The sequence below is a fragment of the Schistocerca cancellata genome, chromosome 9, assembly GCF_023864275.1.
Source record: "Schistocerca cancellata isolate TAMUIC-IGC-003103 chromosome 9, iqSchCanc2.1, whole genome shotgun sequence".
In the NCBI taxonomy this organism is placed as follows: domain Eukaryota; kingdom Metazoa; phylum Arthropoda; class Insecta; order Orthoptera; family Acrididae; genus Schistocerca; species Schistocerca cancellata.
In genome coordinates this window covers 381,785,067-381,798,054 of record NC_064634.1, presented here as the reverse complement: position 1 = coordinate 381,798,054, position 12,988 = coordinate 381,785,067, and the positions used below count along the sequence as shown (strand labels likewise).

General features: G+C 45.4%; 2 non-coding genes across 2 annotated transcripts; one reads left to right on the top strand and one right to left on the bottom strand.

Annotated features, from left to right (window-relative positions):
• Window positions 1-12,281: 12,281 nt before the first annotated feature.
• Trnat-ugu (transfer RNA threonine (anticodon UGU)) lies at window positions 12,282-12,356 on the bottom strand. Its single transcript has one exon. It is a non-coding gene; the product is annotated as a tRNA-Thr (tRNA).
• Window positions 12,357-12,665: 309 nt separating this feature from the next.
• Trnat-ugu (transfer RNA threonine (anticodon UGU)) lies at window positions 12,666-12,739 on the top strand. Its single transcript has one exon. It is a non-coding gene; the product is annotated as a tRNA-Thr (tRNA).
• The last annotated feature ends 249 nt before the right edge of the window (window positions 12,740-12,988 follow it).

The following is a 12,988-nucleotide window of genomic DNA, read 5'->3' as shown; positions in this document are numbered from 1 at the left end:
CTCGGGCCGAACACTGATGCAGAAAGAAATTGTAGTATGCAGTAGTTATCCGACAAAGAGAGAGCAGGTGGTGGGTGGTAACGTTGCTCATCAGTAGATTTCACGTAAGGTCCTGGGCTACCACTACGCAGTTTCTCATGGAGAGAGGGTTTCACTGGAGTAGACGTGCGGTCGCGTGCCGCCACGCAACGCTTCGCGCACAGCGCGCTGCCCGGCGTAATTTACTGGCGGCGTACATGAAGCAGCTGCCGCCTCGCAGGTGCGTGCGCCAAAGCTATAAGGCTCTCGTCCCTCCTCCTCCTCCTCCTCCTCCCAAAAAATTTTATTGAAGTCAAAACCTCTCGCTGTTAAGGTGCTGGCAGGCCAGAGATTAATGCTTCTCGTCCCAGTCGTGAACATAGCCCTAAAAATTCTCTGGGTTCTTATCCCTGCCCCACGCCCCCTCCCCCATCCCACAAATACATTTTACGCTTCATCAGGTATCTCAAGGCCTTGCTAAATGTATTATACAGGGTGGTCCATTGATCGTGACCGGGCCAAATACCTCACGAAATAAGCATCTAACGAAAAAACTACACTACCCACAAATACATTTTACGCTTCATCAGGTATCTCAAGGCCTTGCTAAATGTATTATACAGGGTGGTCCATTGATCGTGACCGGGCCAAATACCTCACGAAATAAGCGTCTAACGAAAAAACTACAAAGAACGAAACTTGTCTAGCTTGAAGGGGGAAACCAGATGGCGCTATGGTTGGCCCGCTAGATGGCGCTGCCATATTCAAAAGGATATCAACTGCGTTTTTTTAAATAGGAACCCCCATTTTTTATTACATATTCGTGTAGTACGTAAAGAAATATGAATGTTTCAGTTGGACCACATTTTTCGCTTTGTGTAGATGGCGCTGTAATAGTCACAAACATATGGCTCACAATTTTAGATGAACAGTTGGTCACAGGTAGGTTTAAATTAAAATACAAAACTTAGGTACGTTTGAACATTTTATTGTGGTTGTTCCAATGTGATACATGTACCTTTGTAAACTTATCATTTCTGAGGACGCATGCCGTTATAGAGTGATTACCCGTAAATACCACATTAATGCAATAAATGCTCAAAATGATGTCCGTCAACCTCAATGCATTTGGCAATACGTGTAATGACATTCCTCTCAACAGCGACTAGTTCGCCTTCCGTAATGTTCGCACTTGCATTGACAATGAGCTGACGCATGTTCTCAGGCGTTGTCGGTGGATCACGATAGCAAATATTCTTCAACTTTCCCCACAGAAAGAAATCCGGGGACGTCAGATCCGGTGAACGTGCGGGCCATGGTATGGTGCTTCGACGACCAATCCACCTGTCATGAAATATGCTATTCAATACCGCTTCAACCGCACGCGAGCTATGTGCCGGACATCCATCATGTCGGAAGTACATCGCCATTCTGTCACGCAGTGAAACATCTTGTAGTAACATCGGTAGAACATTACGTAGGAAATCAGCATACATTGCACCATTTAGATTGCCATCGATAAAATGGGGACCAATTATCCTTCCTCCCATAATGCCGCACCATACATTAACCGGCCAAGGTCGCTGATGTTCCATTTGTCGCAGTCATCGTGCATTTGCCGTTGCCCAGTAGTGCATATTATGCCGGTTTACGTTACCGCTGTTGGTGAATGCCGCTTCGTCGCTAAATAGAACGCGTGCAAAAAGTATGTTTTCGTCCCGTAATTTCTCTTGTCCCCAGTGGCAGAACTGTACACGACGTTCAAAGTCGTCGCCATGTAATTCCTGGCGCATAGAAATATAGTACGGGTGCAATCGATGTTGATTTAGCATTCTCAACACCGACGTTTTTGAGATTCCCGATTCCGCGTAGTTTGTCTGCTACTGACGTGCGGATTAGCCGCGACAGCAGCTAAAACACCTACTTGGGCATCATCAGCCGGCCGCGGTGGCCGTGCGGTTCTAGGCGCTGCAGTCCGGAACCGCGGGACTGCTACGGTCGCAGGTTCGAATCCTGCCTCGGGCATGGATGTGTGTGATGTCCTTAGGTTAGTTAGGTTTAAGTAGTTCTAAGTTCTAGGAGACTGATGACCTAAGATGTTAAGTCCCATAGTGCTCAGAGCCATTTCAACCATTTTTGGGCATCATCATTTGTTCCAGGTCGTGGTTGACATTTCACATGTGGCTGAACACTTCCTGTTCCCTTAAATAACGTAACTATCCGGCGGATGGTCCGGACACTTGGATGATATCGTCCAGGATACAGAGCAGCATACATAGCACACGCCCATTGGCCATTTTGATCACAATAGCCACACATCAACACGATATCGACCTTTTCCGCAATTGGTAAACGGTTCATTTTAACACGGGTAATGTATCACGAAGCAAATACCGTCTGCACTGGCGGAATGTTACGTGATACCACGTACTTACACGTTTGTGACTATTACAGCGCCATCTATCACAAAGCGAAAAAAGTGATCCAACTAAAACATTCATATTTCTTTGCACACTACACGAATATGTAATAAGAATGGGGGTTCATATTTTTTTAAAAAAAATATCCGTTTGACCTATGGCTGCGCCATCTAGCGGGACAACCATAGCGCCATCTGGTTTTCCCCTTCAAGCTAGACGAGCTTCGTTCTTTGTAGTTTTTTCGTTTGATGCTTATTTCGTGAGATATTTGGCCCCGTCACTATCAATGGACCACCCTGTATATAGTCAGTACAAAAAGTTCGGGGCAGTTTATAATAATAATAATATCCTACATCTACACGATTACTCTGCGGTCCCCACGTAAGTGTTTGGCAGAGAGTTTATAGAATCCTTGGTGCGCTTTCTTTGTTGTACAATGCGATGAAACACTCACGTACCGAACATACATCACAACTTCTCTCGGAAGTAGTATCAAAAAATAACAACTCTTTAAACAAATTCTTTCCACTACTTTGCTACTGATATGCTGTCAAGCCTTAAGATGGTATAAAAGGAAGCCAACCTGTACAAATCTATATTGACAATTAATGTACAAGTTTATCCGTAAGTACCTCCACAGTTTCGGAAGACGACTGCGCGAAACTCGCAAGACATCCAGAAAAACAACACACATCAGTGGATGGAGCACCTGTCCGAGTTTCGATTCGTAATACGAGCCGTGTCATGGCTGCACTATGGGGTAGACATGGCAGAACGTGCAGACAAATCGTTGCTTCGTTTTATCGCGTCGAATTAGTTCGCACCTGCAGACAGGCAACTCAATAAACAGATTTCCAAAGCAGGCTGCTGCCGTGGCTTCTGGCAAATTCATGTCAGCGGCTTCACTGACGTTTGACGCGTCATAAACGTTGCCCACATTGAGAACTTCTACTGTGATTTGCGAACTCGGATAGACGCTCTATCCCCTGATATGTGCCTTTTTGCTGTATGTCCTGTAGTATCCTCGCAGCCTCTTCTGAAACCCCGTAGAAAAACCCTACAGTATTAGGAGAAAAACAGAAACAAAATAAAAAGTGTAAAGCAGAAAAACAACCATACTTTAACAGAAACAAATCTAAACCCAAATAAAATGAGACATGTATGTCGAAACTGGTTCTGGCAAACAGAAAAAGGAACACGCTGTTCTGCAGACGGATATGTTAAAGAGAAAAACATAATTACCTCATAAATAGGGTGTCAAAATCGCCAACAGTAGCTTCCAAACCAGCTATATGATGACCCTAACGTGTAGTGGTATGGGAGTATTTTTCTCCGATTTTCGTGCCTCAACAGCTGTTGGCATGTAGGAGTCCAGGCATCGAGGCCTGGTGCTGCCTGTCTAAACCGCACGCTGCCTCCACTGCTTTCACGTCAGAGCGTTCCTGACATACCCTTGTTAGCGCCACGTCCCATGCCGAGCTCAGTTGTAAACCGCTGTTCCGGTTGATAAGATCGTCGCGCGTTCTTATACCCAAAGCCTCTTTAACAACTGAATCCCAGAACCCGTTGGCGCGGCACGGCACTCTTGTCTATTCAGAAACAAACATGCGGTCTTCGCTTATGCTGCGTTCTGCCACTGCAGGCTTGTCTGTTTGGACGAGGTTCACCTTCAGTAACAAAAAAAGTTTTCCTAATGTTCTAAACAGCGGCGTGAGATGCCTCGCTGCATCTGGCTGATGTTGTTCTGCACGTTATCGTGTTGTAACTATACACAGCATATTCTTAGGCAGAGATTGCAGACCAGCTCATCATTTGCTTAGACGAGCGTGGAAAACCGCCAGAAGCCGCACTCAAGCTGGCTAGTGTATAGACCAGCGGTCGATCCGTCGTGCGGTTTCCGTCTGGACGTGGCTCACCTCTAGTGATGTGTGCTATGTTACAGGAGCAGGTCCCACACTGTGCTCGAGTAATTTGTTTTAAACCGTAAAACTCTCCACAACATCGTGGCTGACATGAAACGTCCCAAAGTACTAGTATTATACTACGGTCGAGTGAAAGCTTGAAACTCGACGACTGTCCCGGTGGTTTACCGTGAGGGTAAGCAAGCGCGAACACAGGCTTTATCCTCTAGTTTGCACTCGCGCCACAGTTAGGCAGGCATACCTCTTAATAGCCACTTGCCACAGTACTCTGCGCTTCGCTGTTAACACAACCAGCTCTTTAAGAGGCGTCGGGACATGTAATGAGAAACAATATACATTACCACATCGACTGCGAGTTGATGATCCTGCCAAGTGATCTGCAGGCGCCTCTGCGACACAACAACTAGACGCCTTACGTTCTTATTGTACTGCGCACACGTCAAGAAACGAATTTCTTCCAAGTCGTGGAAATTATGTTAGGGTTGACGGGTAGTAATACGTACAGAACCCACTGTCTCCGCTATCAAAACCCGGGTTGTCCTATTTCGTGGTCCAGCTCGCGCTGAAAGAACAGCTCGCAAGTGCAAGTCGTATAATGTTAGCTTGCAAAGCAGGGAAGTGAAGCAGATCTGGATCGAACTTGTTCATCGGATTAACGGGGTGCCACGAATTCCTCTCCTGTGCTAACCTCTTCATCTCAGAGTATCACTTACAACCTACGTTCTCAATTATTTGCTGGATGTATTCCAATCTCTGTCTCCCTCAACGTTTTTGCCATCTACAGCTCACTCTAGTACCATGGAAGTCATTCCCTCGTGTCTTAAAAGATGTCCTATCACCTGTCCCTTCCCCTTATCAGTGTTTTCCACATGTTCCTTTCCTCTCCGATTCTTCGCAGAACCTCCTCATTCCTTACCTTATCATTCCACCTAATTTTCTACATTCGTTTGTAGCACCACATCTCAAATGCTTCGATTCTCTTCTGTTCAGCTTTTCCCACATTCAATGTTTCACTACCATACAATGCTGTACTCCAGACGTACATTCTCAGAAATTTCTTCCTCAAATTAAGGCCGATATTTGATATTAGTAGACTTCTCTTAGCCAGGAATGTCCTTTTCGCCATTGCTAGTCTGCTTCTTGTGTCCTCCTTGCTCTGTCCGTCTTTCGTTATTTTACTGCCTAGGTAGCAGAATTCCTTAACTTCATCTACTTCGTGACCATCAATTCTGATGTTAAGTTTCCCGCTGTTCTCATTTCTACTACTTTTCATCCTAACGCGTATTGATATATTGGCTCCTATCTCAGGCTGTTTTGTTTAGAGTGTAATGGCTGGAGAAGTAGCTCAAAATGCGTCTAACAGGAGCAGACAAATTATGCAGACGACGTTTTCTGAAGACTCTCACTCTGAATTTGACTCTGATGATTCGTATGTACCTGACGAAAACGGTACAACGCGACACAGGCTCAGACATATCTGAAAATCAACTGGATTACAATCTTTTGTACGGAAAGACTGCAACTATTACTTTTAAAGTCGATCAGCATCACCCAACTGAAGAAAAGATCAATTTCAGTTCTTATGATAATGTGCAACATACGATGAACACTAAATGTGACCCTGCAGATTCACCAAAAGTTGTTACTTCCTCAGTTAGTTTATCTCAGGATTACAGAAGTGACTCCGCTCGTTATTTCTGTATAGCTAAAATATTGTACAAGACTAATAGAAGTCTGTTTGAGACTAATGGATTTTAATTTTGAAATTGAATAAAAAATTAAAATTTTCGAATTTCAATACCTCTTTCATATTAAATTATCAAATAAATCCCAATATTCAAGAATAGCTTAACTTACATCACAAAAAAGCGACATTCGTGCCACGGGTGGATATTCCAACTCCTACCCGACTCCGAGGTGGATGAACCCCAGAATGCACCGTAAAACCATGTTCCTATATAAGATTTAATCTTACGTTAGACGTTTAAAACAAAAAGTAGAGTATTAAAGTTAGCGAGTGTACATGCCTTGAGGGAGGCAAGCAAATAACCCAGACTGTATTGCCCCTTAATTGACAATGAGAGCACTTTAATCACTTTCAACAAACTGTTCACGTAATTTCGCACCTTTTCGAAACGTCTTCTCACTGACACCTTCCTGAAAACAACGAAAATAATGGAAAAGTTTATCACTCCCTGAATGTTCGTTGTTCATGCGGTAAAACTCCATTAGAGTATGAGTGAATAATTTGAAACTAAAATGTCCAACATAATTGGGTTTCGTATCTTCGACCGTAAGGATCAAGTCAAATAACTAAAACCATAATTCATTTATAAAGTAATCAGACGGTCACGTTTTTTGACCCGTGGGAGTTCAGTTCTTTGAACAGTCGTGGTGAGAGGCTACTGGTACCCAAGCCAACAGGAATATCAGCGCTAAATGTTCCACGCGCACCCCGAACCACACGGTGGAGACAGACGCGGTGGAATGAGGCGACTGGCTGGAGCGTCAAGTGGTGTTCCGCGGCTTGCACCTTTTTCCAGGCCACACCACGCGATATCGCCTGCAGTCTGTCACTCGCCTCGTCACCCTATACAGGAGCGATTTTCCAAGCAAGTGCAGTCAGAATTGTGTCACTATGTCGAGAAGATCTGCTACGCAGGCCGTTGTGGCCGAGCGGCTCTAGGCGCTTCAGTCCATAACCGCACTGCTGCTACGGCCGCAGGTTCTAATCCTGCCTCGGGCATGGACTTGTGTGATGTCTTTAGGTTAGTTAGGTTTAAGTAGTTCTAAGTCTAGCGGACTGATGACCTCAGACGTCAAGTCCCATACTGCTTAGAGCTATTTGAACCATTATGAGTTCTGCTACGGAAAATGGGCTGCTATGTTTAACAGCAGTTGCAATCGATTTTCGTATCCCCATGAATCCTTACAAAACATAATTTTAAAACATATGAGAATTATAAGTTATTAAATTTCTTTTAAAACGCTTTGCTGGGGAACTGTAGGTTACTTTATATAATATATTACGTTTTCCACTGACGCCAAATGGGTTGTGTGCGTCGTCTTTCCAGGGTGACAATACAATTCATTTCACGTTTATTACTCCTCAATTCGTTTTTTATTCGTTAGTCTTACTGTTTAACTGTTAGTATTTACGCCTACATAATTTAATCCATAGCCGGCCGGTGTGGCCGTGCGGTTCTAAGCGCTTCAGTTTGGAACCGTGTGGCCGCTACGGTCGCAGGTTCGAATCCTGCCTCGGGCATGGATGTGTGTGATGTCTTTAGGTTAGTTAGGTTTAAGTAGTTCTAAGTTCTAGGGGACTGATGACCTGAGAAGTTAAGTCCCATAGTGCTCAGAGCCATTTAATTTAATCCATGTCAATAGCAGCACTGATTACCGTAGCTCTTGTTATAAATTGTATGAAGGAAAATTACAGTATGTGAAATGAGAAGGAACTTGAATTCAACTGTCTAATAGATTTTCCTTGAACATTTACATCAAAACGTCCTTCTTAACGTTACAATAGGTACGTATGCCGTTCTGTTTAAAAGTTGAAAACTTTAATAATGCTTATAATTATTTCAAAAATCACACAAAATCGTAAAATGGAACCTACTGCATCGTGAAGTATTACTATGAACCTCCGATGACTTCTACTTCTACAGCCCAAGCTTCAAACTGTCAGCCGGTCGCGGTGGCCGAGCAGTTCTAGGCGCTTCAGTCTGGAACCACGCAGCTGCTGCGGTCGCAGGTTCGAATCCTGCCCGAGCATGGATGCGTGTGCTGTCCTTAGGTTTAAGTAGTTCTAAGTCTAGGGGACTGATGACCTCAGATGTTAAGGCCCATAGTGCTTAGAGCCATTTGAACCATTTCAAACTGTCAGTCACTTCAAAATCGGAGTGTGTTCTTCGTATTACTTCCTGATGTAAATGGTAACTGCAGCTTCCACTTCACTTCCGAGAGTAGTTCATGGTCCCTGGACACCTATAAATTCTAACGTAAATTTCTTACTCCATGTTGGCAAAGCGAAACCAAAAAGGTGCACAATCACACTTGATAACTAGAGAAACTAATCGCTGCTATATTGCCACTCACCGCTACCAAACAGCGAGGCAGCGATACTGCGTGAACGAATCGCATGTGATCCATCAGAATACCTGGGATTTCCATGCTACCAACGATGAGCGGCCCATCGCTGCGATTTGGCCACACGCGTGCGATCTACGAAGCCGTCGGTCTCCCTTGCGATCCGTCGCTCGTCCGTGGGAGCCCTTTACGAGGACGCCACTATAGCTGCGACAGTGCTGCAGGCGTGAATCACAGAGTGTGGCCCGAAAATCGGCTGTACCAGTGTGACGATAAGCACCGTGCAGCCGTGTGTGGAGCGGATAACCGCCGGACGCAGCGGCGGCTCCTCTGCAGAGGCCTCCATCCCCGGTGTCGGCCAACTGTCTTCCCTTTTGTTATCGAGCGCCGCCGCCCCGGCGGATCTTCCCTCCGATCCCCCTGGGTCGCTAAAGACTGCCCGCAGTATTATGTTGCAGCCGGGAGGCGCCAGCTGCCGTTCGCGTCCTGTACCCCACCTAGCATCCGCGGCTTGCTTCGCCGAGTGACGACCTTAACGTCTCATCCACTAATATCCAAGTACAGAGAGTGACGGGAGGCGGCACTACAGTAAATGGTCTGCAGTGTACTTCGTAATGCAGTAGGCACGCGCAGACGAAGAGGTCTGCACAGCGCAGCATAGAACAGCTTGAAAAGCCTCATCAAAGACCATAATAACAACACAGTGAGCAGCTAGTGTAAGACAACTTATGAACGCCTCAAAAAATACTAACAATTTTCATAAAGTTTACACGGCTCTAACTAAAAAACCTGAACTGGTTCAAAAGGGCTCTGAGCACTATCGGACTTAACATCTGAGGTCATCAGTCCCCTAGAACTTAGAACTACTTAAACCTAACTAACCTAAGGACATCACACACATCCATGCCCGAGGCAGGATTCGAACCTGCGACCGTAGCGGTCGTGCGGTTCCAGACTGAAGTGCCTAAAACCGCTCGGCCACATCGGCCAAACCTGAACTCTTAGTAGGAGTGATTCTTGCTGAATATTCTGATATGCAATGAATCAAATGAACCACATTAGTTCACACACTGAACTTATCACAATTTTTCGTGAATGTCAGTGAATTACATTTTCGTATGCCGATACACACTTGGACTGTACGCACTGACTAACGACCTTATTTAGATGCCTGAAATCTTCAATACACATTAACGACATGTCTATATACGAGGGTTGGAACACAAAAAGTGGAAACTATTTATTCACAACCGATGCAAAAGAGTTACGTGTTTTCATCTGTTACTGTCCTTCAAAGTAGTCACCAGCGTTGTGCAGAGGCCGTTGCCAGCGATGTGGAAGGCGTGGTATACCGTTAGCAGAGCCTCTTCTGTTGATGATGCGAACAGAGGAGTCTAAAGTTATTGTGATTCTCGATTTGAAGCGATTTGCTCCCGCAAGCGTGTCCAGTGGGCTAACCGCGACGTCATCTCAGCCGATACGAGTGAAGGAAAAGTGCCACTGTCCTTGTAGTGTTCATAACAACTATCGCCTAGATGTGAATTGCTGCGAGCCAGAAGTATGTATAAGACATTAACTAGCCACAGCTACAACATCGTTTTCTGTGCTCTAACTCAGCGGAGAGAGGAAACGTGTATTTAGCGTCGCCTAGACGTTCACCGTTGGTTCTCGCCTGTTCCTGCACTTGCACGCATCTTGTGATTAATGGATATTTAACGATGTATCTTAAAGTTTCTCGTGTAAAATAGGCTGAACGCACGTGATTGGAAAGCTATAAAAAACTGTATGTAATGAAACACACACAGACCCTTACATACCAAGTCTTCACTCGTAACATGTGTTTATGTCAAGCCCTTCGAATATGACCTCCCCGGTAACATTGAAACTTCCCCTTTCAATGTAAAGAATGACTGTGATGGTAAACTTCTATGTTATTTGATACAGAAAAAGCTGAGTAAAACTCAACGTCCTCAGGCGGTTTTATCTTTACTTATTCTGATCATCACTAAACTGACACACAATATTTTTAGCGCAATGCAATCTGACTTTCAATAACCCCTACAAAGGAATGGCTCTGAGCAGTATGTGACTTAACGTCTGAGGTCATCAGTCGCCTAGAACTTAGATCTAATTAAACCTAACTAATCTAAGGACATCACACACATCCATGCCCAAGGCAGTATTCGAACCTGCGACCGTAACAGCCGCTCGGCTCCAGACTGTAGCGCCTAGAACCGCACGGCCACACAAAGGAATGGCCCTGACTAACAATAACCTATACCTTTCATGAATGACTTATCTCTCAAAAATCTTCGTTACTCGAATTACTGCAATACAGCGAGCGCCAATACTGCGAGCCAAATAAAAGATTCTAACTACTGACGGCACTAACTACTGACAGGCATAGTTAGCAAATGAAAGATTTTGCTAGAGAACAAACAATGTATTTACCTTAATAGTGTTCAAAACGTGACATCCGTTTTACAAATTTCTTTTTTCTGAAGGACACAAAATGGCTCTGAGCACTATGCCACTTAACTTCTGAGGTCATCAGTCGCCTAGAACTTAGAACTAATTAAACCTAACTAACCTAAGGACATCACATACATCCATGCCCGAATCAGGATTCGAACCTGCGACCGTAGCGGTCGCTCGGTTCCAGACTGTAGCGCCTAGAACCGCACGGCCACTCCGGCCGGCTGACGGACACACGTCCAGATCGTCCGCTCATAGTAACCTCTCAAAACTCTGGCATCTCTCTCCCCACATCCACCGCAGCTGGCGGCTCATCTCCAACTGCCCAACGCTACGGGCTGTTCACATCCAACTGCCCAACACTACACTAGCGAATATTCCAACAATGAGTCCAGCCAGTCACAGACTGAACATAGAGCAGTCAGCGATTTTCATACACAGCACTACGTGGCGTTACCAACATAAAAACCTAAACAGCCTACCTTACAATATCATAGGATGAAGACCTATGGAAGAATGGTAGGTGGCGCTAGAAAACATGGTGTAGGCGATGGCGCATGGTAAAGTCTTGGAAGAGAGGTCTTTGACCCACAGAGTATGTCAGACAGCTGATAGTGACGAGGGTCAGACACGTTAGAGAACTGGCCCACCTTAAAAATAAACCAACAGCAGGTGCCTTGCGATAATGGCATCCCTGCCTAAAAAGATGGTGGTAAACCTTTCGGGATTCTGTGATCCCTGTCTAAACCCGTCGCTGATTTCATGTGGCATCAAAATCTGCTGTCTCAACATTTTTAAATAAAATACCAGATACTATTGAGCTCCTTGCCTACATTTTGTCTCATTCTCCAGTTTTACCCTCTTTTTTTTCTTCTTTATACGATTTATGTATACTAATGTAATGTCTTTCAGTGTCACATACAAAATATACACGGTCCAGTCACACTGATGTGACCATCGCCTATGTTCGATGTTAACATGCAATAACCACTCACAGGCGGCAGATGGCAGCACCAGCAGTGAAGGATTAGTAAAGCGTGTTGAGGGGCCGCGGAAGACAGTGAAGTCGTTATCGTAATTCGGAAACGGAGCGATTTATCTGACGTTCAAAAGGGCATGATCATTTGTTTTCGGGCCCGGAGTGGAAGTATTTCCGAAACGGCCGATTTTGTAAACTGTTCGCGTGCTGCCGTGGTTAAAGTATACAGTACATGGCATACAGGCGCTATACGAAACAGGCGCCGAGGCAATTGTGGTGCGCCACGAGCCATAGATGACAGGAATGATAATTAACTCAAGACCCTACGCTATCGACAGGCGTTGATATACATCAACGGGGACAGTTGAAAATGTGTGCCCCGACCGGGACTCGAAACCGGGATCTCCTGCTTACAGGGCAGACGCTCTATCCATCTGAGCCACCGACGGCACAGACGATAGTGCGATTGCAGGGACTTATCCCTTGCACGCTCCCCGTGAGACCCACATTCCCAACTTAATGTCCACGCACTACATTCGTAGTGCCCCTGCCCATTACACTCATTACTCGCGGCAGACAATCTCACCGAGTCCCGTAAGAGTTCGGGCAATACGTGTGCATCCGCACAGAAGAAGGAGGTCAATGGGTCGTTCACCCCTGTAATCTATATGAAGATGGTATCTGTTCATTAAGTTGGGAATGTGGGTCTGACGGGGAGCGTGCAAGGGATAAGTCCCTGCAGTCGCACTATCCTCTGTGTCCTCGGTGGCTCAGATGGATAGAGCGTCTGCCATGTAAGCAGGAGATCCCGGGTTCAAGTCCCGGTCGGGGCACACAGTTTCAACTGTCCCCGTTGATGTATATCAACGCCTGTCGACAGCGTAGGTTCTTGATTTAATTAATTATCATTTCATTCTAGAGCGCTGCATGGTCACCGATGGAATCTGTTCTTTCGGACATGTCCAAAAGAACAGATACCGTCTTCATATAGATTACAGGGGTGAACGACGGCTGCGGAGATGTGTCCGGGCGAATAGACGTGCAACTGATGAACAACCGACAGCTCAGATGACCAAGAGGCT